General features: G+C 41.5%; 1 protein-coding gene across 7 annotated transcripts in view; it reads left to right on the top strand.

Moving 5' to 3' along the window:
- The first annotated feature begins 5,250 nt into the window (after positions 1-5,250).
- Positions 5,251-24,241, top strand: part of SLC41A2 (solute carrier family 41 member 2) — a 133,440-nt gene continuing 114,449 nt past the window's right edge. The window contains exons 1-3 of one of the 7 annotated variants that reach the window (XM_082349904.1): positions 12,515-18,616; positions 18,836-19,042; positions 23,710-23,916. The gene's annotated coding sequence lies outside the window, so the exon portion shown is untranslated. Of the gene's footprint in view, positions 5,491-5,527; positions 5,550-12,514; positions 18,617-18,835; positions 19,043-22,859; positions 23,917-24,241 lie in introns of those variants that run through there. The other 6 variants (XM_082349905.1, XM_082349906.1, XM_082349908.1 and 3 more) reach the window with 6 other exon arrangements.

Here is a 24,241-nt window from a genome sequence, read left to right as displayed (position 1 = left end):
TAGCTTATTTATTTATTTATTTATTTATTTATTTATTTATTTTTAGCTGTGTTGGGTCTTCGTTTCGTGCGAGGGCTTTCTCTAGTTGCGGCAAGTGGGGGCCACTCTTCATCGCGGTGCCCGGGCCTCTCACTATCGTGGCCCCTCCCGTTGCGGGGCACAGGCTCCAGACGCGCAGGCTCAGCAGTTGTGGCTCACGGGCCCAGTTGCTCCGCGGCATGTGGGGTCTTCCCAGACCAGGGCTCGAACCCGTGTCCCCTGCATTGGCAGGCAGATTCTCAACCACTGCGCCACCAGGAAAGCCCCGCTAGTCTGAGATTTAAAGGCCCTGCTGACAACCAAGTAGAATGATGGACAGATAAGTAAACATTTCCAACATGGTATTTTAATTAAGTGCCATGATCATGCCCTTCACTGGCCGTCATGGAAACAAAGAGGGAAGACCCTGAGTTCAGCTGGTGGGTGCGGACCCGGGAAGGCTTATGGGAGAATGGAGTGTCCTAGTTAATGAGAACACCGAGCCCTGAAGCTGGGAGGCAGGAACCCATGGGCATGGCTGAGGAACGACAGGGCCCTGATGAGTATTCCAGGACAGCCGACCTCTGCTTTCTCAGAGATACGTTCTAAAGACACCAGGAATAGGGAACCCTTGAAACATTACCATGAGTTCGTGGAGGAAAACTCCCAATAGGGACCAATCAACAAGGTGTTCTAAAAGAGATACAAACGTCACACTGAAATTCTTCAATTCCTTAAAATCCCTGTCCCCCCTCTTTTTTGCATAAGTAGTTCCGTCTGCCTGGGATACTCTCCTTACTTTCCTATCCTACCTCCTAAAATGGCTTTTAGTTTAACTAGTGATCCTTTAGATTTCAGCTCACTATCACTTCTTCTTGTAAGTCCCTGCCTGTCTTCCCTCCCCCCAAACTTTGGAAGGTGCTGCTGCTTTGTACAACGGCAGCCGCTCAGACTCTCCCTCACAGCTCCAGATATTGTTGTAATTGTTTATCGAGTTGTCTGTCTTCCCTGACACACAATGCAGTGGTAAACTCAGGAGTCTTATTATCCCCATTTTACAGCTGTGGAATCTGAGGCACACAGTAATGGCTCAGTTACTCACCCATAAAGTAGGAATAACGGCAGTACTTAAGGTAGAGAGTTGTCACGAAGACTGGATGAGTTCACCCCAAGGCGATTAGAACAGCGAGACCTCACCAGGTGACCTTATTCCTGTCTCCTGACTTTCTTCTCACAGTCTCATTCAGTCCTCCACCAGGGATCCTGTTGAACCCTAAACCGCTTCTCTGCTCAGAGCCCTTCAGTGGCTCCTGTCTCACCCAGAGTGAAAGCCAAAGACCTCACCATGGCCTACAAGCCTCGTGACCTGCCTCCAGCCACTGCTCTGCCTGCACCTGTGACCACTCTCCCCTTGATCACATCACTCTAGCCACACAGGACTCTGCTGTCTCTTGAACACAACAAACACACTTCTGTCTCGGGACTTTGTGCTTACTGTACTTCCCAGATAGCAGAGCTCTCCCCTCACTCCTTTCTGTTCAGACCTGCAAGACCTCCCTGGATCACCCTATAGAAAGAAAGTCTCCCTTTCTGTCTACACACCCCCACAACCTGCCCCCAAACTCTCCAACTCCTTACCATGTTTTCTTTGTCTTCATAGTAGTTACCACCATATGGGATATACATTTGTCTATCTATCAATATACATATACAAGCATATGTCTGTTTGTTTGTTGTCTTTCTCCACTTGAATGTGAACTCTGTAAGGCAGGCATTTGTTCATTTTGGTCACTGCTTTATTCCCAGAGCACAGAACAGAGAGAGCATGGCATTAGGTAAGTGCTCAGTAAATATTTGTAAATGAATGAATGACTACTATTATTATTATTTGGCACATAGTAGGTCTACCATAACTACTTGTTGATTGAATGAACAAATGAATGTCCTAGAGAGTCCTGGGAGGAGTGTTGATATTGTAGGATGTGGGGGAGGGGGAAGAAATGGGACATATGTCTGCAAACATGGGCTGCATGGGCTGCATGCCCTCTGAATCATGCTTTCCTCTAATCCTCTTTTCTTTATGAGTGTTTCATATGGTTTGTGGGACCGCTTTTAAACAGTCCACAGGGTGGTTCTTGAAACTCAGTGATCATCAAAACTACCCGCAGAGATTCTTATTTAATTGGGAATTTAAGTAATTTTGAGCAAGGATTTAACTCTTAGTTTCCTCATCTGAAAAACGGCATTATAACACCACCCTCATAGGGGGTGAGGATTAAATAAAATAACCTCTGTGAAGCATCTCACAAGTAGTAAATTTAGATTCCCTTTCCTTCTGTTCATCTTCTCTAAACCTTAGAGGTTAAATTCTTACAAACAAGTCATATTCCCTGTTCTCTTAAAATTTAGCTTTGAGTTTATCTTCAGTCCAGATCTCTACTTTGAGTTCCAGATTTATTTTCCAAATATATACTCAGCATCTTCACTTGGATAGCTCATAGAGACTGCAAACCCAGCATATCCAAAGCAACTCAAAATGGTCCCCTTTAGTTTTCCTCCTCCAGGTTCTCCCTCTCAGGGAGTAGGATAAGCTCAAGCCAGAAACCTGGGAGTCATTTTTGGACACTTTTCTCTCCTTCACCTTCCACACACAGTCAAAGATCAAGCTTTTGCAGTTCTAACCCTGATCTATTTGATCCACTGCCTCCTAATCCCCATTGCCCGCAAACTGGTCTTCACGCCTCCTCCGTTGCTCCCTTCCTATTCCTGCTCCACACTACGACCAGAAATGTCTTTCATAAATACAAATCTGATCACGTCCAAATGGACCCTCTCCAACTCTTCAGTGGCTTCCTTTTGTCTTTAGGAATAAATCCAAAGTCTTCAGCGTGGCCCTCAAGGCTCCTGCCAGCCTCTCCTGCAGAACGAGCCACCTCACTCCAGCCACAGTGGCCCTGTCCCAAGGCCTCCACAGGTGAAACCCTTTCCTACCAAAGGGCCTTCAAATCCGCAGTTTCTGTAGCTTCAAGGGCACACTCCCCACCCTACCCCCTTCCCTTTGTTGCTGGGCCTCCTCCTCTTTATTCTTCAAGGCTCAGATTAAATGTCGTTTCCTCAAAGAGGTCTTTCTTATCCGCTAGAACAGACAGGTTCCTTTGTTACACACTTTCATAACTCCCAGCCTTTTCTCTAGCAATCATCACAACAGTGATTACTACATATCCTCAATTCTAAGTCACTTGCTTCACATTTAGGGTTGCCAGCTGTCAGGTAGAAGATGAACTAGTAATGTGATGTTGCCTGCACACATCGGGACTTAACTTTTCAGAAGAGGGTAGGTCTTCGCCAGCTTCCACCCTGAGCTATTTTCAGGGTTGAAACTTAAATTTGGATCCCAACTTGAAGCTTAAAATAACTAAAAAAATATACTCTATGTTGTGGCATACAGAATGAAGGGCGCTGTATAAGCAGAACGTTGCTACATACATGACGACTAATGAAATTCAGGGCAATGGAAGCCATCAGCTCTCTGAGAAGAAATGTTGGTAGAATTTTCAAAGCTGGTAGAGGGTGGCCTCTCCTATGTATGCTTTGCGCAGAAATCTTGAAAGACTGCAGGACCCAGAGGAGGAACACATCTTTTTGGAATTTTACTTCTGGCAGACTTTCAACAGCAGCTAATTACCTCTGAGTGATATGCAATTCAAAGCATTAAGAACAGAAACCACTTGAAAAGGCAGTCAAAACACTGTTTTTCCATATTCCTTGCAATTATACCTTCTTTCCTAATGATGTTCAGGAGTGAAGAACACTTGCATGGGCCATTATAAAAAGCATTACCCCAGCTGGCCAAGACTGATACAGAAGCACCCTGAAGGTGAAGGTCAACACTCTGATGGCAAAGCAGAAGAAAAAAACAGGATAAATGTACTCTCTGATATCCTTTAGCACCTGAAAATCTGCTACTAAATCATTGGAGTGACTTAGAGTTGGTGGAAGCTTTGATTTGAGGAAGTGTCATTTGCTGTGTAATTTTTTTTTTTTTTTATAAATAGGTATTTTTTATAGTGGGTAATGTGAAGACTTCAGATGAAATAGATTGAGAAACTGATTGGAAATTGAATGCAAACTAAGACCACTTGACTGTTACTGAAATGAATAGCCCAGTTTTGCTTTTTTTTCTTAAAGAAATTCACGTTCTTTTATTTATTTATTTATTTATTTATGGCTGTGTTGGGTCTTCGTTTCTGTGCGAGGGCTTTCTCTAGTTGCGGCAAGTGGGGACCACTCTTCATCGCGGTGCGCGGGCCTCTCACCGTCGCGGCCTCTCTTGTTGCGGAGCACAGGCTCCAGACGCGCAGGCTCAGTAATTGTGGCTCACGGGCCCAGTTGCTCTGTGGCATGTGGGATCTTCCCAGACCAGGGCTCGAACCTGTGTCCCCTGCATTGGCAGGCGGATTCTCAACCACTGCGCCACCAGGGAAGCCCTGCTGTGTAATTTTTTAAATGACAATCTCTCTTTTAGAAGAAGAGCCTGAGGACGGAAACCTTTGTTTGGGTCACTGGAATACCTCGCTGCGTTGCCCATTACCTGCAAAAGATGCTCAAAAGATAGTTGTTAAGTAAAATACATGAATTCTCGGCTTTACGTTGCAAACTGTGGCTCACTTTTACATAGACTACAAACACGGGCAAGCTTGAAAAGTGTGGCATTCCAGACACCTCCACAGGGCCCATGCACTTTGCCTGTACACCTCTCTCCCACTGCTGGGAGCTGCCCTAAATCTTATTCTCTTGGGGGTCGCTCCCCTTCTCTCCTACCTCGGATCAAGCATGGCCCATTCTGCACTGCTCTTAAGAAAGGCTTACACAGTTTTAACCCCAGTCTTCGAGAAGGAAATACGAAGACAGCAAGCAGGAGGTCCCTGGTCTGAGAACAGAAATCATGAGTCATAGATTTGGGGGTTCGGACCAAGGAGCAGCCAGCGTTGTGGATGTGCGTGGGTCGGTGGGGATGGAGTTGGCTGACGAACAAGGAAGGCCACAGCCCTTCTCTGCTGAGTAGCTCCCTTGAAATATTCCCCTTTCGCTCTGCTCTATCGGGTTCTCGGCCCGCGTTCGTCAGGTTGCGGCCAAAGGTCCGGGAGAAGGCGGCGCTGGCGCTCCAGGTCGCCACCCCAGCGGCCACATCACCAGACTCTCGCTTCCCCCGGGGCGGCGGCGCAGCTGCGCCTGCGCCGGGCGGCCGCGCGGGGGCGGGGCGGGCGGCTGGAAGCCCGCGGGCGGAGGAGGGCGCCGGCTCCGGGGCTGTCAGCGCGGGGCTGCGACGGCGCGAGGAGGCGCGCGAGAGGAAGGAGCTACGGCCGCCGCCGCGGGGGGACTAGGTGAATGCCCCTTCCGTCCCCTGCCACGGTGCCTCGGTCGCGTCTGAGGAGGCGGGGTCCCCTCTCCTCGCACCGCTTTCCGGGGCAGGTGATAATGGAGGGAAAGTCTCGGCTTTGGCCGCGGCGTGGGGTTCGGGCGCATCCCAGGTACTGGAGGGAGGCTTGAGACCCGGCGGCCGGAGCGTAGGGAGGCCGGGGCAGGGGGAGCGGCCGAGCGGCGGGGCCCGCCCGAGCTGCCGTGTCCCCTCCGGGCCCGCAGGCAGCGCCCGAGCCCGGCCCGCCGCGGCAGCCCCACCTCGGGCGGGAGGGCTGGCCGGCCCTGGGCGCCCGCAACGGAGCTGGGCAGCCGCGGTGGGTCGTACCCGGCTCTGACAGTGGACCGGACAGCGGGTGGTGACTGAGTGATGGGTGGAAGGTGAGCACGGATGGAGACCCTGCGAGTGAGGCTGGGGCACACCCCAGATCCAAGGCTTCAAGGCTCACAATTGCTCCGTGTCACCGTGTTCTTTCATTCGTTTCTTTATATATGTGAAATATATCTCAACTAAAAAAAAACCAAACGTTGATTCATAGAAAGAGATTACGTATATGTATGTAATACATTTGTAGGTATATTACATGTATATGTAATTTCTTTCTGTAAATGGAACAATTTTTTAAAAAAATTGAGATATAGTTCACATACCATAAAGTTCATCCTTTTAAAGCGCGGCCTTTAGTATTTTCACCGAGTTTTGCAACTATCACCACCATGCAGAACATTTTCATCACCCCAGAATGAAACCCTATATCCATTAAAAGTCACTCCTCATTCCCACCTTGTCCCACCCCCTGGCAACCACTAATCTCCTTTCCGTCTCTATGGATTTGCCTATTCTGTAAGTTTCATACAAGTGGAATCATACATTATGTGGCTTTTAGTGTCTGGCTTCCTTCACACAGCATAATGTTTTCAAGGTTTATCCATGTGTAGCATGTATCAGTACTTATTTTTTATGGCTGGATAGTATTCCATTGTATTGGTGTACCACAATATCACGTTTTGTTTATCCATTTTCAGTTGATGGACATTAAGGATGTTTCTACTTTTTGGCCATTGTGAATAATGCTGCTATGAACATTTGTGTACAAGTTTTTATGTGGGCATATGATTTCCATTCTTTTGGGTCTCTATATTTAACTTCTTCAGGAACTGTGAGACTTTTCCAAAGTAGCTGCACCATTTTACATTCTCATCAAACAGTGTTTGAGGGTTCCAGTTTCTTCACATTCTCACCAACACTTGTTATTGACTATTTGCTAGTTTTTATTACAGACATTCTGGTGGGTATGAAGTAGTGTTGCTTTGCATTTCTTTATGACTAATTATGTTGAGCATCTTTTCATGTGCTTATTGGCCACTTGTGTATCTGCTTTGGAGAAATGTCTATTCAGATCTTTTACCCATATTTTAACTGGGTTGTCTTTTTATTGTTGAATTATATTTAAAAAATTCTAGGTTTGGGGGACAAGCACTGACCGAAAAACCCAACCAACCTGATACCAAGCAACATAGTGCTTCTACTTGGGGGAAGTGAATAAGTGCCATTTAAGTCTGTCAGAATATGCTAACTGTCATTTCTTGGGCACCTTACTGCCCCTTTACCCTTTCTGGTATTTTGAGAAAAGCCACAAAAATTGTGTTCATGACCAAAGTCAAGAGAAAACACACACAGTTAGCATTTTCATATATTCTATGCTTGGTTTGGAAAATCCCAGTTATCACTTTAATTACAAATAATTTATTTTGGTGGCTAGCTAAGCAAACTAATAAAAAATAGCAAACACCAATTACTCAATTAAAATTTCATATACTTCTCAGGCAAAGTAGAAGATCTGATTATCCTGAGTTTGTGTAGTCTTTATTACAGCTATATTCATATTTGGGTGGCAAATAAGTATCTTTTATGGCGCTGAAGTTAAGAGCCACTTGCAGCTGAATGAATGCTACTTTGCCTATGTCGTGCTTAATTTCTGAGTGCACACAAATTCAGCATCAGCCTCAGGTCTTTCATACAAAAACCACTGAAAAAGACATGATGTTTGCCTCCCAGGCATTCAAGCTCATTTTTCTTTTACTCTAATATGACTGTTCTAAAGTACACTACCAAATTTCAGAAACGTTATGGAAAATAAAATTAGAGATTTTCAAGTGGAATTAATGGATAAACAATTGATTCAAAGTGGGTGAAGAGTCGTCCAGTCCTGCTCTTCAACTACTGAACTTTAAACAATGGAAATGTTATTTAACCCCTTTATGCCTCATTGATCTCATTAGTAGAATGAGGTAATAATTGCAATATATAACCTGAGTATATGTTTTTGTTTTACCTAATAGAATGATTGTCAAACATACTGAAATTATAACCTATCCAACCTAATATTGATTGTAACTGACTTACCCAATGGATGACTAAATATCCTGTAGCTACAAATGCTTTCCCAAGTTGGCTTTCTCTGGCCCCTGGGGTTTTTAGTGTCACTTAAGGACTGAAAGTTGGGGAAAATGTGGGAACAACTTTGGGGATGTGATCCCAGGGAAATGCTGATCAGAGCGGACCTGCCTCCTTTATGGGAGATTTTCAGGCACCCCTCATCTTTTCTCTGAAATTACTGTAGTTAGATTTCTATAGCTTAAAAATGTCTCTGTGTGTGTGTGTATAAAATAAAAAATATATGTATCTCTAGTAGGCTGGCTAGACTGTCAGCCAGTTATTTTATCTTAATGTGAACGAATTTAATCAGATTGCTTTCCTCCAGATCAGCTGCACTGAGGAAATGGGAGTTTTGACATGAGGAGGGATAGGAGACGTTAGTGGTATGGGATCATGGAACATTTTGGAGGTTTGGGGAAAACTTGCTCTATTTCTAAAAGTGTGGGTGTTGAAAATGGAGATCTATGGGCAGCATAAAAGGTCTGGAAGATGAGAAAAGAGAAGCAAGAATGAGAAACAATTTGGAGGGGAAGGTTGTAGGATACAAAGATAGGTTCAACTTCTTTAGACATTTTTGCCCAAGAAAAATTCAAAAGAGGAAAAGTGAAAGAAACCTTCTTCTCCTTCATTTCATTCCCTTCCCTTTTACTCCACCTTGTTCCTCTGTGCTACTCTTCTCGGACCCAGAACTCAGACTGGGATGACTGTTATTCCTGTTGGAGCTTTTCAGTGTGCTGATTACATCTCTTCTCTCTCCAGATTCTGCAAATTGAGATCAGATTCAAGAAGCCAGATGAGGATTATAGTACTATTAAAATATAATTTAATTTTCATTTCTGGTAAAGCTGGATTGGAGAATTTAGCTTAGACCCACACTTCCTCTGTTCCTTCTTAATTTATCTACCCACATGATTCTGTAGCACCTAAAAAACTGCAGGCGTCCCCTGCAGGCAGGGAAAGTCCTGTCTCGGGGAGACTTCCTCATAGGAGTTGGAAGGGAAAGGAGAACCTTCTCTTCTTGAAGACAGATAAATCCAAGAGCCAGTGAGAGCTCAGGGCTGGGGCCTGTTTGGAATATTGACCTTTGTTCTTATCTCAGCCATTAGATAAGTCACATTGCTCTAGGAGGAACTGATAGAGTAGGGAGAAAGCAAGGTGTCCCTTCAATCCTGTTTTCTCCTACTTAGAGGAGTGAGTGAAAGTTCTCTTGTCCTTGCAGAGAGGCAAATAAGCAGCCATCCTCTCATCAGTTAAGTGCTTGTGGGTAATAGCCTTTTGTAGGCTAGCTTAGGAACTTAATCACCATTTATATAATTGGAACTGAGAATATATTTTCCTTGGAACTGGCTAAACCTCTTAACAGGTTTTAAGTGGGTGCTCATTTCATTGTGCAGTTAAATATATAGATTATTCAAGTCCATTTCCTTACTTGCTTTACTCCTCATTGACTGAGTGCCTAATATGTAACAGGCACTGGGCTAGGCTCTCAGGATTCAGCAGAGACCAAGAATGGGTCCTGATGCTCATGGAGTTTATAGCCTAGAAAGACAATTAGCACACATACAATTACGGTAAAGCTTAATGAATGTTAGAAAGCATAGAGTACTTCAGGAACACAGAGGAGGGGAAACTAAGAGGGTCAGGGAAGTGATGTTTAAGAGCTCAGGTCACAAAGTAGCATAGGAAGTAGCCAGAAAAAGGCAAGAAGGAGAATGAGCAAGAATGTTTCCGGCAAAAAGAATGTGTGGAAAGGCCAAGAAGTGAGAGAGAGAGTGTGGTATATACCAAAGTGGTATTTTTCAAGCTGCAGGCACCTAGGCACCTACCAGGAGATTGTAAAATTAATTTAGTGGTTGTGAACTGCATGTTTTTAAAAAGAAATAAAATAGAAAATAAGCGTGTCACACATAGGTACTTTACTAGATCGTGATGTATAAAGTTTGAAAATCCCTACAATAAAGGAAACAGAGAAAATACAGTATGACCACAGCCAAAGATCTTGGGTAGGTGGGAATGGTGATGCAAGATTTAGTTACCCTTTTTAAAGATTTTGGATTTATCTTAGAGGAAATGAGAAGCCATCGAAAAGGTTTAATCAGAGCCTGATTAGATTAATATTTTCTAAGGGTCCCTTTGAATACCTCGTTTTCCTCTACTCAAATATAAACTTCGCATTCCTCGGCCCAGTGTTACGGGTATTCCAAAGTCTGGTTCCAGTCTGTTTCTTCTAAAGAATATTTCTACTTTTGGTACTGGAACTTCTCATTTCATAAAGATTCATGGTTTGCCAAAGTGCCTTTGCACCAAGAGGGAAAGATCTATGAGAGCAGGCCTTGCTTCTGTCTTGTTCACATTGAACGTCTGGCATTTAGCATGGTGCCCCATGCCCAGCAGGAACTAGGCAAATCTTTGCTGATAGAGTCTAAATACCCTATTAGAACTGTTACATAGTAGTAGAAATGACCTTGATGTGTCTAGCAATCCTTGGTTTTGGAAAAAGAAAAAGGTTTTTTTTGTTGTTGTTTTTTTTAATAAATTTATTATTTATTTATTTTTGGCTGTGTTGGGTCTTCGTTTCTGTGCGAGGGCTTTCTCTAGTTGCGGCGAGTGGGGGCCACTCTTCATCGCAGTGCGCGGGCCTCTCACTGTCGCGGCCTCTCTTGTTGCGGAGCACAGGCTCCAGACGCATAGGCTCAGTAGTTGTGGCTCACGGGCCTAGTTGCTCCGCGGCATGTGGGATCTTCCCAGACCAGGGATTGAACCCGTGTCCCCTGCATTGGCAGGCAGATTCTCAACCACTGCGCCACCAGGGAAGCCCTTTTTTTGTGGTTTTAATTTTTATTTATTTATTTATTTATTTTTAAATTTTATTTATTTTTTTGGCTGTGTTGGGTCTTCGTTGCTGTGCGCGGGCTTTCTCTAGTTGCGGTGAGCGGGGGCTACTCTTCGTTGCGGGGTGCAGGCTTCTCATTGTGGTGGCTTCTCTTGTTGTGGAGCACAGGCTCTAGGCGCGCAGGCTTCAGTAGTTGTGGCACGTGGGCTCAGTAGTTGTGGCTCGTCGGCTCTAGAGCGCAGGCTCAGTAGTTGTGGCGCACGGGTTTAGTTGCTCCGCGGCATGTGGGATCTTCCCGGACCAGGGCTCGAACCCGTGTCCCCTGCATTGGCAGGTGGATTCCTAACCACTGTGCCACCAGGGAAGCCCGAAAAAGGTTTTATTAGGAATTCCTTTTTCCCAGTTGGATTCATTAGTGATAGAACTCCATTCACTTATTTAACAAAAAGTACTCTTGTTATACTAAAACAGTAGTAGAGATAAGAAAAAGAAAACAGACTTTCTGACTCTGGGGTTTCTGCTTTCAAGAAGTACAGAACATTGCAGGCTGTTCACAGGAGGAGGCAATCGGGCAGCCATTTATATTTTGTTTGAACAGATAGGCATTCTCTGAGCGCTCACCAAAAGGCAGTTTTATAAAGATGGCTGGGGACAAAGAGAATACATTGATTAAAATGTATCAATCAACTGCAGCCAATCCAGCCGACTGTGCTCTTTTCCCCATGGGGGCCCGGTGCGCACTGGCTGCAAACAGCAGCCTCCTCGGTAGTGCATGCAGCCTGTTACCTGTATAGGTTGCCCTAAGGGACCTTGGAGACAGCCCTTTCCAGTGGACATTAATGACTGGCATGCTGTCCCCAACCTAGGCTCCAGACAGGTATGCGCGGTGCCTTTGGAAAGCCCCAGGGCACAGTGGTCAGGGTCCACGTTGGCCACGTCATGATGTCCATCCGCACCAAGCTGCAGAACAGGGAGCATGTGATTGAGGCCCCCCGCAGGGCCAAGCTCCAGTTCCCTGGCCGCCAGAAGATCCACATCTGCAAGAAGTGGGGATTTACTAAGTTTAATGCGGACAAATTTGAAAACATGGTGGCAGAAAAGCGGCTTATCCCGGATGGCTGTGGGGTCGAATACATCCCTCGTCGTGGCCCCCTGGACAGATGGCGGGCCCTGCACTCGCGAGAGCCTTGGCGCTGTCCCCTCCTTACTCACTCCCACCAATAAATCCTACTTTGTTGTCCAAGAAAAAAAAAAAATGTATCAATCGTATGAGCTTAATGGAGAGGCAACAGAAAATAGATTTTGATCTTGGAAGTAAAAATAGAACAACCATATACCCAACAGAACTTACAAATAAGAATTTAATGATGTCAGTTTGTTGGCCAGAGAATGATTCTACTGTCACAGTACTGTGACTTCACAGAATTGGATCGTGAAACCCAACTGTGAAGGAAAATTGTTTCAGTGTATGGTTTTGATAAGTGGCAAGAGAAGTTATGAAAAATTCATGAAAGGTAGAGAGACTTCAAGTTCTGTTTCAGATTTCTCTTTAATACATTTTTTGAGATATGGAAACTTTGCTAATTAGTTTTGTAAATTAGATTTTATATATCTTAAACATGCATGCTAGGATCAAATCTTGCTACTATAGGATGGCTTTTTAAATTTATTTATTTATTTATGGCTGCGTTGGTTCTTGGTTGCTGCACACGGACTTTAGTTGCGGTGAGCGGGGCTACTCTTCGTTGCGGTGTTCGGGCTTCTCATTGCAGTGGCTTCTCTTGTTGCGGAGCACGGGCTCTAGGCACGCGGGCTTCAGTAGTTGTGGCTCACGGGCTCTAGAGCACAGGCTCAGTAGTTGTGGCGGCCAGACTTAGTAGCTCCGCGGCATGTGGGATCTTCCCGGACCAGGGCTCGAACCCGTGTCCCCTGCATTGGCAGGCGGATTCTTAACGACTGCACCACCAGGGAAGTCCCTATAGGATGACTTTTAAAAAATACGAATTGAATTTTATATTTTTATGTTCTAGAGAGTCCTATTTTAAGCAGTGTATTATAGAACTTAAATGGAAACCGTTAACTTGTATAAATTTATCCTAAGAAAATCATTCTAAATATGAGAAAGTCTTATGCACAAAATGTTCATTTTCACTGCAATATAATTTAGTCAAGAAAATATCCTGCTATAAGGAAATGATTCATTAAAATGTGGCAATTCTCTTGAAGAAATTTAACCATTAAAAATGCTTTTTTAGATCAATGGTATCTTATTTTTAAATTAAAAAGTAAAAAGTGCTCAATATAAACAAAAGTTCAAATAATATAAAAAAATGCAGGATTTAAAAAGTGAAAATAGTATTTCAAGTCCTTCCTTACCCTGCTCCCTCAACCTAGGCCAACCCAGTTCTCCAGAACTCAGTGCTCTGAGCACTTTGGTATCTGTCCTTGCAGACCTTTTTCTAACCCAGTGGTTTTCAAACTGTGCTCCAAGGAGGGGCTTTGGGGGCTTCTCAATTAGGTAAGATGGGGACTGAGTGGGGCTTCAACCGGTACTGCTTTGCTTTTACCTGTTTTCTATATTGGGGTTTCGAGTAGGGTTTAATTTAAACAAAGCATTCCCCTGCATTAAAAATAAATGTTGAAAAACAATTGGCCTAATTTAGAAGATGAAGTCCTAACCCCGCACTCAGGAATTCCAGATCTTCCAGTTTACCGTTTTTTTGCTGCTTGGTGATATGGATCTGCTACTCAGACCCGCCTATTCATTTCCCCAGCAGTCGTTTGCCTGGTTGCCAGCCGCCTCGTTAGGACGCACTTCCCCTTTTTCTCCATCTCTCTAAATCTTGTTATTTAAGGTTCAACTCGTCAATGTTTCGTTCACTCCTTCTTTCAACATTTTTAGTGGACGCCACCTACATTTTGACTAATACTGAGTGGGGAATGTGCAGAATTTTGTATCAAAAGCTCACAGACTAGTAAAGAGCAACCTTCATGTAAATAAGTGCAATTATGTATTATAAAACAAGAGCTTTTGAGGGGCAGATACTAAAGATATAAGTGGTCTCTTCCTTCTACACTACCTTATATGGCACTTATAAAAAGGGCAGTTTATGGTATGGTTACATTTCAGGGTCTTCAGTAAATAATTGCTCATTTATTTATTAACAGAAGATAATGCAGAAGATAATTCACCTGTGAATTAGGGGGTGAGACTTGGGAGGGAGCTGTTTCCATTCTTGAGCAATCAACTGTGTTCAAAAATAACTTGAATCCAACTTGCTAGATTCCGGTGTAGGGCATGGAGTTGGGAGGGAGCACTGAAGGACTTGGTTCTGTAATCCTCATCTCCGTGGCCACTCACACTGGTGTACAGGGAATGCCTGTCATTTCTGCTTTATCATTAACTGGTAAGAAAGTTGTGAATTTGAGTCCTGTGTCTTTATTTTACTGACTTTATAACTTGAGCATATTACTTAACCTCTCTGAGACTCAGTTTCCTGAACTGTAGTGTATGAACATGTCTACCTCCTAGGTTTTCAGAAAAGATTATACAAGTACATACAAACAAAGTCTATTCTTTTTGCTTTCAGTGGTTTTGATGTTCTGTAGAATGGGTGATTGTTCTCCTTTCTTTTGGGTTTAAGTTTTTAGATATTTGGGAGGACTTATGGATTAGACTCTAGTTCTTTCTTTTTTTTTGGCCACACCACATGGCTTGCAGGATCTTAGTTCCCTGACCAAGTATCGAACCCATGGCCCCTGCATTGGAAGCATGGAGCCCTAACCACTGGACCTCCAGGGAATTCCCTAGACTCTAGTTCTTTGAAGAAGTGTTTTTTTTTTATTCTGAGAGTGGCTTTTTGATAAGCTATTCATATTCCTGGTAAGGTATGAATAAACAATATAGGAAAGTAATAGGTCCAAAGAACATTTAGTGGGGAAATAAATCTTTTTCATTATTAACCAGTGTATTCTCCTGGGATTTAAAGCAGACTGTTATATCTATGATCAAGAAAGCAAAATTAATAGGTAGGCCCAGAGTCCAAAGCCTGGCCTATTTTCTTCATTTTATCTGCCACTTTCCTCTATCTTTTACATAACAAACAGTATAGAATTTTTATGGTAATGTTCTAGTACTCTTTGAAAAAAAAAAAAGTCAGAAAACTCTTGTCTGTCATTTCTGGATTATAGGTTTCAGAATAACCCCAGGCAAACTCATGATGGATTCTATCTTTGTAATATTTCTCATTCTGGTTGAGCAGACTTAGTTCTCTAGTCTAGAATAAACCTTACAGTAATGGTTTAAGGTAGTCTGTTTTATTTGTAAATTGTAAAAATGTTATTTAGATACCTTTTTAAAAGTAAAAAAGTACATTAGATATGATATTTAAATTTAACAACAGTGTTAGAGCTACTTCCTATTCCAGCTTTCATCTTCTTTTTTCCTTTTAAAACATTGTGGTTTCCTGAAGACCTGTGTTGTTCAGTGTATATAGGTACCATTTGTTCTGTGTATATACTGGTCATTATAGATATACAGTATTTTATAGCATGCTGGCAGTTTAATGAAAAGTAGGATGAGTGCAGTGTATACAATGTAAATATTAAACTTCAGTTTATTTTTTAAAGAAAGTAGGAACAACACAGTTGATCTGAAAATTATAAGGTAGGGGTTTAATACAGCAATGTATAACATTTTTGTGCTTCTGTGGTCTAGTATGTTCCTTAGTAAGGGGAGAAAGAGGTGGAAAGTAGGTTTTGAGCCTTTTACAAAAATGTATAGTAATAATAATGAATAATGATGATGATAACTAGCTAATATTTATTGAAGGCTCAATACACTGTTCTGAGCACCTTACATGTATTAAGTCATTTAATTCTCACAGTAACCCAATGGAGGAGGTATTTTTTCATGAGGAAACTAAGGTGTAGAGGCATACGTCCCATAGCTAGTGAAAGTCAGAATTTAAGCCAAAGCAGTTTGACTTTAGAACCCAGCCTCTAAACTACTGTCAATATCATTAGTGTGTTGACACTTCTTCACGTTTAATTTTTTGCAAGCAAATCATCTCTTTTAATTGAAGTGTGGAGATTTGCTGAATAAGTCACTTGAAATTCCCCCGTAAAACCACTCAATGCAAATCATGTTATTGATTTATTCATCTGATGAAAGCATTGCAGATATCTCGGGAAGCTTTGTACAGTTTCAAACACAGCATAAAGCATTTGCCAGTGATTCCACATGAATAATACAACTTTGAACAAGCAGTTAATATTCTCCGTTTAAAAATGTGTTTGTCTGAAATCTGTGGACTCAAGTCTGGGATTTTGATTGTGCATAGATTTTATCAGCTGAGTTTAAACTCATATTATTCCTTAGAACAAAACCTATTCTTGGGCTTCCCTGGTGGCGCAGTGGTTGAGAATCTGCCTACCAATGCAGGGGACACGGGTTCGAGCCCTGGTCTGGGAAGATCCCACATGCCGCGGAGCAACTAGGCCCGTGAGCCACAATTACTGAGCCTGCGTGACTGGAGCCTGTGCTCCGCAAGAGAGGCCGCAATAAGGAGAGGCCTGCGCACCGCGATGAAGAGTGGCCCCCACTTGCCGCAACTAGAGAAAGCCCTCGCACAGAAACGAAGACCCAACACAGCCATAAATAAATAAATAAATTAATTAATTAAAAAAAAAAACAAACAAAAAAACCTATTCTTTTCTCAATCCCTGGGGGCAGTGCTTAATAGACAATGTAAACATGTGTTTGAGCATTAGCAAGGGGGCACCAAAAGAGAGAAAAAAATTTAAATAATTTAATATTTTGTAATTTTTTTCAGTTTTTTATATATATATATTTCAGATTATTTTCCATTATGGGTTATTACAAGATATTGAATATAGTTCCCTGTGCTAAACAGTAAATCCTGTTGCTTATCTATTTTATGTATAGTGGTTTGTATCTGTTAATCCCATACTCCTAATTTATCCCTTCCCCTCCCTCCCTTTGCCCTTTGGTAACCATAAGTTTGTTTTCTATGTCTGTGAGTCTGTTTCTATTTTGTATATAGATTCATTTGTATTATTTTTTAAGATTCCACATATAAGTGATATCATATAATATTTGTCTTTCTCTGTCTGACTTCACTCAGTTTGATAATCTCTAGGTCCATCCATGTTGCTGCAAATGACAATATTTCAGTTGTTTCTATGGCTGAGTAATATTCCATTGTATATATATATATACCACTTTTTTATCCATTCATCTGTCACTGGACATTTAGGTTGTTTCCATGTCTTGGCTCTTGTAAATAGTGCTGCTGTGAACACTGAGGTGAACTAGAGTTTTCATATTTTCTGGATATATGCTCAGGAGTGGTATTGCTGGATCATATGGTGGTTCTGTTTTCAGTTTTTTAAAGGAACCTCCATAGTGTTTTCCATAGTGGCTGCACCAATTTACATTCCCACAAAAAAACACTGTAGGAGGGCTCCCTTTTCTCCACACCCTCTCCAGCCTTTATTATTTGTAGACTTTTTGGTGATGGCTGTTCTGACCAGTGTGAAATGATACCTCATTGTGGTTTTGATTTGCATTTCTCTAATATGTTGTTGAGCATCTTTTCATGTGCCTGTTGGCCATCTGTTAATGTTTTGTGGCTTTTAAAGAAACAATGAAATAGTCTTTCCAGGAAAAGTTGTACCTTGTTGTGACTCTTATTTTGTTTGGAGTTATCATTTTGAATTATATGTCATGGCTCATGGGGGAGACACACTGTAGACTTGATGGCAGCCTGGCCCTGCCTTGGAACTTGGTGGCACAGATGCAGTTATTTATTCATGATCATCTAACAATATAAAATATAAATGAAATCATTGCTGTGAATACAGCGGAATGTTAGTTTTCTGGAAGTGTTTAGGATGTATTAATTGAATGAATGTTGCTTTTTAGTTGTGTTCCTACTGGGAAACTGTGGAGGGGGAGAAGTAGGAAAGAAGAAATTTTAGAGCCCCTGGGAGTTTTAGAAAGAGGAAATTTTAAGTAGCCATTAAAAATAACTTTGTAGGATACTGATAAGACACTCTTTTTTGATATTTTATGAAATGCAAAAAGCAGGATGCCAAACTGTGTGTAATGTGAACCAATTTTTGTTTTAAACATATAGAAAAAATATATCAACAATAAAGTTATCATATGCACTAATACATCATCAGTGATTATCTCTAGATGGTGGGTTTCCAGAATAAACAACTTTGTTTGTCCTTGGCCTTTATTTGTTTATTTTGCATTGAACACATATCACTTCTGTGAACAGTAGAAAAACAATAGAAGAGAACTCTATGCCAGTGGATGTTAGAAGCACCATTTCCAAATGAGCTGGGAAAGAAAGGTAGTCAGGATATTTTTATGAGCAAAGGCCAGTATGTGGCAACTAAGTTGTTTTGGGATGTCTTTGAGGGTAGTTTTAGTTTGAACTTCAAGCTGGACTTAGAGCCCTTGGGCTCCTTTTTTTTTTTTTTTTTAAACTGGTATTTGAATCAAAAAGTACGCAGCTCTGACCAAAGGGTAGAGGAGAGACTTGATTGCAGAGAGTAAAGGTACTGAAAGAGTTAGATCATTATTTCAGTTTGATGCCAAAATAGTTTAGTAACATAACACTGTGTACCTGTGGTTCACCTAATCTAATAGAGCCTCTTGCTGTGAGTTTGTGCACTTGACCTGCCTTCACAGCTCTGTGTACCAGGGAGCAGTATTGAGGGAAAGTACAGTTTGGGAACGGGGAAGATCGGTGTCATCTCCCTGGGTGGTACCATTGTGAAGGTGTTCCAGTGAGGGAAGGTGATGGTAGGCCACCACCTGAGGAAGACCTCGCTCGGTTTGGGAGCTGTCCTGTTTCATCACCTAGTAGAAGGTAGTGTAATTCTATGTGGCCTGCTCAGCAGGGTGTAGCGTGCTGCTTCACCTCAGGGATAGGGGAGGGAGAAGGGCCCCTGGAGGGGTAGAATGGCTCTGAGTAAATATTTGGGATGGGATCACCATGAAAATTATGGGGCACTCTCGGTCTTCAAATGTAGAAGAAAAATGTTAACCTTACACGTGGCAAATCATTTTTCCCTTTTCCTTTTCTTAGAAAGAAGATTTTTACTTTGACACGTGGTTATCCATTCTGCACTTTACAATTCTGGAAGATTTTATATTCAGTTTTCACTTTAATTGTACGAAGAATAAAGAGTATATTTTAAGTTGGCCCTAGAAGTGTGTTTGCGTTTTTAAAATGGAATTCTCTTTAAGAGTATAAGGATGTATTAAGGCTAAAAGTATGAAAGTATACTTTTTGGTGAGTTCTGAATAATAATTTCTCTTCATTTGAAATGCTGAACTCCAGTTACCTAGTCTCTAAATTTAGGTATTTCAGATTTATAAGTGCCAGAGAAAACCAGTAAGGAAATGTATTATTTATGTTTTATTCTCGTGTACACTACCTTTTACACAAAGGTGTTGAGTCACTTTATAAAAAATAACATTTACAAGAAATATTGGTTTTTAAAAAAGTTATGAAATCAGTACCAGAGAAAATAAAACTAGCAGTGTAACATTAAGATGAATAAATTGATCATAGATGTGAGTTTCAGATGTAGCTGTAAGTTTCCTTGTTGCTGAAGTAAAATAAAAGTGTGGCTCAATCTTCATTAACGAAAAAAAAAAAACACCAGTTTTCAGTAGCTAGGCTTTCTGTAGCTATAATTTCTAAGTAAAGTTTCATGTGACTTTAGGGTGATTGGTAAGGTGGTGATGTTCTCAGCAGTAGTTTGCAGGAAATTAAGGAATGTCAGTTGCAAGTTAATTGCAAGAGAGTGGTTAAGTAGTTTTTTTGAATAAGATACATGTAAGAAATGTCTTAAAATGGGAGATTCTTTCTCCGCTTCAAAACAGAGTTCTCTGATTTAGCTCCTTTGCTGCCAACTATTCACCAAGTTGTTTCAAACAGTAGTACTAAGTGATATTTCTGGTCATTGTTTACTACCTGTATTATAAAACTGTATTGCTATTAATCTAATCAGAATCTCTAGTTAAATGATTGGGGTTTTTTTTTCACTTTTCAGTTGATTTGATAGGGGATAAATATAATCAAAGTTCATTCTACCAAGTGCCAGTCAGTGCACTTGGTAGAATGAACTGTACTTTGTTTATGCGATACACTTAGTTCTTTGGACACACACTATATTTATTCTGTCAACATTTTCTCAATAAGCAGAAATGGTTCAACTGCGGATTTTGTTTTAGTTGATTCATTGGCTTGTCTTCGGCGTATCCTTCTTCCAAATAAAGCATTCTTTTTTAAAAATTATTTTTTTAAGTGGGGTTGAGGGTTGTGATTCTGAAAACAAATCAGTTGTCTGGTTCTGGTTTCCTTTGGAACATTATTTGAGATGTATTGAGGATTTATTATACCGAAGATTTATTATACCCACTGATTCTTTCTCTGGGCTCAAACAAATTCTTTACAAATGTTTGGCTGTCTTTTAGGCCTATAGAAACTTTAGGATTGATAAATTTTATGATGTTACTCTTTTCTATCAGTGGGCAGTCTTAGAAATGAGTGATTGTTTTATGGAGTCCGTTAGCTTTGGGATATCAGGAGCTGAATCATGCCCATGATTTCTCAAACTTCTGTGTTTGTTAGAGAATATCAGGACTACCAAATCAAGAAAGCTTGACATCACTACCTGTTACCTAAATGAAACCTGTGTGAGTGCTTGAATTCAGTTTAATTAGACAGTTTCCAGTTTAAGCCAGAAAGTCAACATTTTTTTTTCTAGGAGCTAACTCTATGCATTTCAACCAAAGCAAAAAAAGGGAGGGGGGAGATACGTTGATTCCACTTTAGAGGTGAGCCTTTTAATCGGGGAGGACAGTATTTGTGAGGTAGCAGTTTTTATATTTCGGTTTCCAGGTACTTATTTTGGCCGCCTCACGGCATGTGGGATCTTAGTTCCCCGACCAGGAATCAAACCCGTGCCCCCTGCTTTCGAAGCGCAGAGCCGTAACCACTGGGCTGCCTGGGAATTCCCTCTTCCAAGTACTTTTAAATGACCTGAACAATGATAAAAATTGTGGTATGTGTATTGCTATAACTCAGCTATTGTTTGGACCAGTTTGAGACTTAACTGCATATGGAGTTTGCAGAATAGTTACTGACTGGACTCATCTTCGTTCTTTAGAATTGTTGCCTTGGGATAGTTCCTTTTCCTTAGTTAACTACAGGAAATGAGCAAAAGAGGTCCATACATTTTTTTTTTTCTAGTTATACATTCTTAACTGGATATCGAATTATACCTCTGGCAAGCAGCAGTAGTACATTTGGAATTCTGGAGATTTCTTTTACAGTGCCATATTGATTTTTAACTTTTGAGGGTCAAGTGATATATCAGATATCATCGGAGACACAAGATGTCATCTTTGCCATGTAAGAACGGGCAGTGGGAGACCAAATGGACACCTTTCATTTAAAAAAAATTTTTTTTAAACTGTACCTGAGGAAGATTGCTAACTGTTTTGGGCATTTAATTTTGACTGTTTTTTTCCTCTCTGTACCCTTAACCCTGCATTAATTTGGGTAGATTTCTTTGAGGTGGTAAACTTTTATTGTGACCTTTTGAATGAGGTGAAAGTTTCAGGACATTAGGAAACATTTGGTAGAAAGTGTAGAGGTGGGAAAGCTGAATAAAGGAAATTTGATTGAATAGAGGAAGCTTAGAGAAGAGTACGAGGTAGTAATTTAGCAGATTTAGGAAATCTAGTAGAAGGCAACGCGTCAGCATGAAACAATTAGGAAAAATAAGCAATGTAGGCAGCCCCGTGGAGAATAGTGAAATCAAAGGGTTAAAAATGAGAAATGGTTTTAGTCATAGCTGTAGGACTATCTCAAATGGGGAAGAGAGTTCTTCACTGTGATTCAGTAGTCAAGGTCTGTGATCCCCATGAATGGGACTAGGGTGACCTCATGGTTCTGATGCATTCTCAAGGGAGAAGCATGTCAGTGAGGTCATGGCAGGACAGCAGAAAGTGGCGTCAGAGTGAACATGAGAAAACCAAAGGGGTGATTAGTTAAGAGCTGTTTGGAATATGTGCTGAGAAGAGTGGTTTGTTGGTCAATTCTTCAGGAAAAGGGAGTTTGGGATGAGGAATGGGGAAGCTGAGGAGTTCAGATGTGAAACTGAAATCTAAAAGGCCACTGAGACTTTTTAAAATAGTTTTTGCTTAAATGGAAAGAGCTAATCATTGAAATCAGTGAGGATTTATGTTTACACAAGTTTCATTCTTTAAATGAACGTAGTGGAAGAAAACTGAGCGGCCGTAAAGGCAGCCTGTGGTTTGGGTGCTGTAAAAAGCAAATTAAATCGACATAATCCTTCTGTGTGAACCTGCTATTCAGTTAAACAATTAAGTACTTACTGGATATTACTCAAAAGAATGTACCAAAATTTTTTATAAAACAAAATAATTTGTGCAATATCGGCTAAGGTCTAGCTAGTTTTGGCTGGCATGACCTCTCTGAAATCTGATTTAACTGACCGCATAACACATCCTGTTTGGTGACTATCTACATCTTCATAACAAACAGAAACAGAAGACATATATTCAGAGGAAATGAAAGAAGCAGAATGGGGACTTCCCTGGTGGCGCAGTGGTTAAGAATCCACCTGCCAATGCAGGGGACACGGGTTCGAGCCCTGGGCTGGGAAGATCCCACATGCCGTGGAGCAACTAAGCCCGTGCGCCACAACTACTGAGCCTGTGCTCTAGAGCCCGCGAGCCACAACTACTGAGCCTGTGTGCCACAACTACTGAAGCCCGCGCGCCTAGAGCCCATGCTCCACAAGAGAAGTCACCGCAATGAGAAGCCCGCGCACCGCAATGAAGAGTAGCCCCCACTCGCTGCAACTAGAGAAAGCCCGCATGCAGCAACGAAGACCCAGCGCAGCCAAAGATAAATAAATAAAATAAATAAATAAATTTAAAACAAAGCAGAATGCACACTTGCAGAGTGGTGAAACTAAGAATACACAGTAACCATAAGCTGGCTTGACTTCTAGGTTATTTTGTGTGTGTGTGTGTGTGTGTGTGTGTGTGTGTGTGTGTGTGTGTGTGATAGTGCTGCGGTTTTATGTGTGTTTATACAAATGTAAAATACCCCCCCCCCAACAAGTTTTGAGATTTTCGACTAAATGCGATAATCTTTTTGTTGTTGTTATGGGAAGATAACAAAGTGTTAAACTTCCATTTATTGCCTCTCTTAGTAATGAGGCGTGACTTAGGCCTGCTAACTCACAGCTCTGATGAATTTTTCTAGTGTATTATTTAACCTTTGCAGTGGAACAGAATGCCTCTTGCAGCACGATGGGCAGATTTTCTCCGAGATACTGATTTAGTAAATCAACACACATACAATTCTTTTTCTTCTAAAAACAAGCAATTTTAGCATTAATGTTTTTTTGTTTTTGTAACTACAGTTGAATTCATCGGGATTGTTTTGTATTAGTTTGTTTTCCTTTAAGTCAGTGGACACAACTCTATAGATTAATGCTGGCCCATGACAAAGCTTTCACAGGGAGCATGAAGTGAGTTCTTGATAAATCTAAATGTGCTCAATGGAAAGGCTTTTAGTCCAAGACTTTGTCCTTTCTGCATTTTTATTTTTAAAGGAAAGATCATTTTTAAATTGGTAAAATTTGGGGGGAAATTCGGTTAATGAGATCTAAATGTTTGGAAAACACTGTTTTCAAACCTTTAACCATAGACGGAATCCTTCTGTGCTCATATATCAGAGAGATTCTCTTAAACTAAACTAGATGGGAATCTGTGGGTCAGATTCTTCTTTAAAATATTTACTTTTTTGGTTAGCTTTTGTTAGATCATGCTGTGGTGGCAAACAATTCCAAACTCTCAGTGGCTTTCATCAGCAAAGCTTTCTTTCTCTCTCGTGTTGCATGTTGCTTGTAGGTTGCTGCAGCTCTGTGTGTTATCTTTGTCCCAGGACCCAGTCTGAAGAAGCAGCACTTACCTAGGACATGTCATTCCCATGTCAGACGGAAAAGAAGCCATAGCTGAACTATTTCTGTTTGTAGATGTTGCTGCCATCATGAGTCAGATGCCCAAACCTGATGTCAGTGGACGTGAGGCAGTATAATCCTCCCATAGTCCCTGCAGGTAACATGGCAACAGGTGGAGAAAACAATCCTCTTATAGGAGGGGAGCAATAAATGGGAGTAAGAAAATCTGTCACAATATCACTCATGTGACTGAAGCACTCATGTGATGTAATGAAAATGTTAAAGAACAATAATAAACATGTATCTACTACCAAGCTTAAAAAATATAACCACTACTTTTGAAGTTCCCTGTGTGCTTTTATACTACTTCCCCAACTGTAACCATTCTCTTGAAATTTGTGCTTGCTTATCATCCCCTTCTTCATACATTCCATTGTGTGACTCTCCCGCCATTTATCTTTTTTCTTGAGTTAATTCCAGTT

The sequence above is a fragment of the Balaenoptera borealis genome (assembly GCF_965194805.1).
Source record: "Balaenoptera borealis genome assembly, chromosome: 13".
Lineage (NCBI taxonomy): Eukaryota > Metazoa > Chordata > Mammalia > Artiodactyla > Balaenopteridae > Balaenoptera > Balaenoptera borealis.
Note: the sequence above shows the minus strand (reverse complement) of the source record. Positions and strands in the feature narration are given on the sequence as shown.